The 5,530-nt window shown below is 39.4% G+C and overlaps 1 pseudogene across 1 annotated transcript; it reads left to right on the forward strand.

The window, feature by feature from the left end:
* Positions 1–3,886: 3,886 nt before the first annotated feature.
* LOC100952557 lies at positions 3,887–5,039 on the forward strand (annotated as a pseudogene). The gene has a single exon (XR_152857.3). The product of XR_152857.3 is annotated as a programmed cell death protein 10 pseudogene (transcript).
* Positions 5,040–5,530: the final 491 nt, after the last annotated feature.

Genomic DNA, 5,530 nt, shown 5'->3' on the forward strand with positions numbered 1-5,530 from the left:
AAGGCAGCAATATCTTACTTGCGGCCTGCTTCATGCTTTTATGCAGTCCTCCTGGTCTCTGTTTACATTTCTGTTAGATGCTTGGCTCCTGCAAGCATTTCAGTTTATCCTCTTTCACATTATTTTCACAAATATACCTATATATCTTTTTGTCTGTTATTACTCAGATCTAGGCAATTTGAGATTTACAGTGGCCTCATTCTCCCACCATATTCACTTACCTAAGTTGCTGTTTCTACTTCTGTCTGTACCTCGAAATCCTTTCCTCCACCTCTGCCCACTGTTGCTCTCCCTCTGTTTCCTTTTCCCCCTCTTTCATTCCTCCCCATACCTTACCCAAGTATCATAAAGAGTAAAGACAGAATACTACCTGAAAAGTAACCCCACAGTGCCAACAGCCATGACATTATCTTACTTATGGGTTATACTATTAGGCACCAGGATCTGGGTCCTGGCCAGCCAACTTCTCATGGAGTACTTATTAGTAATTCAATGGCCTCCCATCAAAAAGCCTGAATAAAACTATTTTTTTAAAGAGGCTAATTCAGGCCAGGCACAGTGGCTCACACCTGTAATACTAGCACTCTGGAAGGGTGGGTGGGTAGATTGCCTGAACTCACAGGTTCAAGACCAGCCTGAGCAAGAGTGAGACCCTGTCTCTAAAAATAGCTGGGTGTTGTGGTGGGTGCCTGTAGTCCCAGCACACTAGGGACTAGGGAGGCTGAGGCAAGAGACGTGATTGATCCCAGGGGTTTGAAGTTGCTGTGAGCTGTGACACCATAGCACTCTACCAAGAGCAACATAGTAAGACTCTGTCTCAAAAAAAAATAAGCTAAACTAAACTAAAATAAAATAAATAGGCTAATTCACTACATCACTTGAAAATCTTTCACCCTGTTCACTGATTTTGTAAATCAGGTATCCTCATGGGATTAAACACATTTCTTTTTTTAAAATTAATTTATTCATTTTTATTGTTTGGGATTCATTGAGGGTACAAAGAATTAGGTCACACTGACTGAATTTGTTAAAGTCCCTCTTATACTTGTGTTCCACCCCCAAGAGGTGTGCCATCCATGGTGACCGTCCTCCCTCCTCCTCTATCCCCATTTGCTCATTCTCCCTACCCCCTCCTTGTATTAGCTCATCTACTGCCTTCATATTAGAATAGAGTACATTGGATTCTTACTTCATTCTTGTGATGCTTTGCTAAGAAGAATTATGTTCCACCTCCACCCAGGTTAATACAAAGGATGTAAAGTCTTCATCTTTTTTAGTGGCTGAATAGTATTCCATGATGTACATATACCACAGCTTGTTAATCCATTCCTAGGTTGGTGGGCATTTAGGCTATTTCCACATTTTGGTGATTGTACATTGAGCTGCAATAAACAGTCTAGTGCAAATGTCCTTATGATAAAAGGATTTGTTTTCTTCTGGGTAGATGCCTAGTAATAGGACTGCCGGATCAAAAGAGAGGTCTAATTTGAGTTCTCTGAGGATTCTCCATACTTCTTTCCAAAAAGGTTATATTAGTTTGCAGCCCCACCAGCAGTGTAAAAGTGTTCCCTTCTCTCCCCATCTATGCCAGCACCTGCAGCTTTGAGACTTTATGATGTGAGGGCCATTGGGATTAGACACATTTCTTTTCTTCCTTCCTTTCTTTTTTTTTGTAGAGACAGAGTTTCACTTTATTGCCCATGGTACAGTGCCATGGTGTCACATAGCTCACAGCAACCTCCCTTGCCTAAGCCTCTCGAGTAGCTGGGACTACAGGTGCCCACCACAACACCCCGCTATTTTTTTTGTTGCAGTTTGGCTGGGGCCAGGTTTGAACCTGCCACCCTTGGCATATGGGGCTGGCCCTACCCACTGAGCAACAGGTGCTGCCTTTTTTTTTTTTTTATAGACAGAGTCTCGCTTTGTCACCTTCAGTAGAGTACTATGGTGTCACAGCTCACAGCAACCTCCAGCTCTTGGGTTTAGGTGATTCTCTTGCTTCAGCCTCCTGAGTAACTAGGACTACAGGTTGCTGCCACAATACCCAGCTATTTCTTTTGTTGCAGTTTGGCCAGGACCGGGTTCCAACCCAACACTCTCGGTATATGGGGGCAGCACCCTACTCACTGAGCCACAGGCACTGCCCTTTTCAAAGCTTTTTTTTTTTTTCATTTTTTTTTTGGCTAGGGCTGAGTTTGAACCCACCTCCTCCAGTATATGGGGCCAGCACCCTACTCCTTGAGCCACAGGTGCCACCCTAAGGGATTAGACACATTTCTTATCAAGCATCTAATCACCTCACGTGATATACATGCCACCAGCATCACAAATCAAAGTAATATAAACTTATCTTGGAATATAATCTATTTTTAAAATTCCCAATATTTTATAGCTCCCTAGTTGAAAACAAAACACAGTAGCATGAATATCATCCTTAACTTGGGTAAAGATGGGATGAACACTGCTAAATATGGCAATTATCCTGGTCTCCCAGTATTACAGGCTGAATGTTTGTGTTTCCCAAAATGTATATGTTTGAAGCCTTAATCACCAATGTGATAGTAGTTTCAGGTGGACTTTGGGAGGTACTTAGTTTTAGATTAGGTCATGAGAGTGAAACCGCATGATGGGGTTAATGATCTTGAAAGAAGAGGAGACAGAAGGATATCTCTCTTTCTGTCCCTCCCCATGAGTACACAACAATGGCCATCTGAGCAAACAACTAGAAGATGGAATGAGAAATAGATTTTCATTCCTTAAGCCACCCCGTCTATGGTATTTTATTATACCAGCCCAAGTTGATTAAGAAACTATGGTAACAAATGTACTAATCATGAAAATCAAAATTGATAAACTGTAGTTGCATACCTAATGACTTGTCATCAGCACATTAATTTCCCTATATGCAGAAGTAGCCACGTTGCTCATTCATTCATTGGTGATTCTGAATGAAATGGACTGCTTCAAACATATAAGATCTGCTCTGTTTGACTTGATAAGTGGAATTAAGACAAGAAATAGCAAGTTTATAGTCAGTATGACTTTAACTTATGTTAGAGAAGGTAAATGATCTTTTATTCTGGGGCAACTGAACAGAATATATTCTCCAAGGATATAACTTAAATTAATGCTTGTTTCCTAACAGTTCAAGATGAATTTTTCATTTGGATAGTTTTATCTCCAGTGGACTTAATGAAAGCCGAATATTCACACTTTTTGTAATTTCAACATTGAATTGTTGCATGTTATTACCCTTCCATGCTTCACAAACATTATATGGAGATTTGAAGGCCAATTAGGTTATTCAATAATTATTTTTACTTTCTGTTCTGTGTAGACGATTAAGGGCATTTGTTTATAGAGCTTCCAGCTGATTATGGCATTAGAGGATTCTTTGATTCTTTCCTGGAAGGAGAAAGGCTGTTTCCAATATTTAACATGAATGGACATCCTGCAAGTTCTTTAAATGAATTGTCAGTAGTCATTCTGGCAAAAGCATTAAGGGCTGCCTGAAACGGCTGCTTTGCAGAACCAAATAACAGAGAGCTCTCAGAATCAAAACAGCATTGGACGAGAGATGCTGCGGTTCACAATGCGTTCTTGCCTGAGACCTGAGAAATTCTTAGTTGCTTCATGCACATGCACACAGATATTAGTATTAGTATAGTTTTATTTCTTGACTACTTAAAACTTTTCCTGAGCTTCGAAAATTATTCTTTTTTTCCACTTTTATGGGTATTTCTCTATTACTGCCTATAAGGGTAATCAAATTATTTTTATCATTCCCTCTGGGTCATTAAAAAAGATATCCAACACAAGTGGCCTCATAACAAGAACCCCACTAGCGAAAGGTGGGAAGTGAAGTCAGTGCCTCAGCTGCCGGTCGTTGAAGTTGGTGCCCGTTCTTTTATCCGAAAAAAAAGAGAGAGAAGCAACCCTGCAGTGAATGAAGGTTCCTCTCCATCTCCGCACTGCTTTCTCTACTGTAGTTCGCTTTTGAATGAGGATGACAATGGAAGAGATGAAGAATGAAGCTGAGACCACTTCCATGGTTTCTATGCCCCTGTATGCAGTCATGTACCCCGTGTTTAATGAGCTAGAACGAGTGAATCTGTCTGCAGCTCAGACGCCGAGAGCCGTATTCATTAAGGCTGAAAAAGAAAATCCAGGTCTGACACAGAACATCATTATGAAAATTTTAGAGAAAAAAAGCGTAGAAATTAACTTCACAGAATCCCTTCTTTGTATGGCAGCTGATGATGTAGAAGAGTATATGATCGAACGGCCAGAGCCAGAATTCCAAGACCTCAATGAAAAGGCATGAGCCCTAAAACAGATTCTTGGTAAGATCCTGGATGAGATCAGCAACAGAGTGAGGTTTCTGCAGACAATCAAGGATATGCTAGTGCAATAAAGGAACTTCTTGATACAGTGAATATGTCTTTAAGAAGTACCAGTATCAGAACCGCAGGGCGCTTGAACACCAAAAGAAAGAATTTGTAAAGTACACCAAAAGTTTCAGTGATGCTCTGAAAACATATTTTAAAGATGGCAAGGCAATAAATGTGTTCATGAGTGCCAGCCGACTAATTCATCAAACCAACTTAATACTTCAGACCCTCAAAACTGTGGCCTGAAAGTTGTATATATTGAGAGATGTCCTTCTCAGTGGCAGTGCTGAGCTGCCTTTATCTGTAAATTTTAAAGTTTGACTGTATAAATTATCAGTCCCTCCTGAAGGGATCTAATCCAGGATGTTGAATGGGATTATTTCCATCTTACACCATATTTTTGTAAAATGTAGCTTAATCATAATCTCACACAGAAGATTTTGCATCACTTTTGCTATTATCATTCTTTAAAGAATTGTAAGCCAAAAGAATTTACGCCTTAATGTGTCATTATATAACATTCCTTAAAAGAACTGTAAATATTGGTGTTTGTTTCTGACATTTTAACTTGAAAGCGATATGCTGCAAGATAATGTATTTAACAATATTTGGTGGCAAATATTCAATAAATAGTTTACATCTGTTAAACATTTCTTTACTTGAAAAAATGCAGATATATATGTGTGTGTATCTGTATGATTGGAAGACCAAGACAACTTGGTGTAATGTCTAAAAACTTCTGACGGGAGTTTAGTAGCAATTTATCATAATAAAGCAACAAGAATTCCAAAAAAAAAAAAAAAGAACCCCACTAGCATATGCCTAAATAACCTCTTCCTGTCACAATTCACAACAGGATCATTTTTCATTATATTTTATTTGCACTTTCTCCCCTCCAATCCATTCTTCACACAAGCATTAAGAGCAATCTTTCTAAAACGTGTCACTCCTCAGCTTAAAACCCAGTGTTACCCTTCCATTATACTTAGACTTAGGAGAAAGTCCAAAATGTTCACATCCTATAAAAAGCCTTCCAAGAGCTTGTCCCTACCTAACTCTCTGGCCTCACGTTATACCAGTTCTTTTTCATTTGCTAGTCTAGGTACCTTGGTTACCTTTTAGTTTTTCAAACATGATGG

This window comes from Otolemur garnettii, unplaced genomic scaffold, assembly GCF_000181295.1.
Source record: "Otolemur garnettii isolate 467f Iridium unplaced genomic scaffold, OtoGar3 scaffold00004, whole genome shotgun sequence".
In the NCBI taxonomy this organism is placed as follows: Eukaryota; Metazoa; Chordata; class Mammalia; order Primates; family Galagidae; genus Otolemur; species Otolemur garnettii.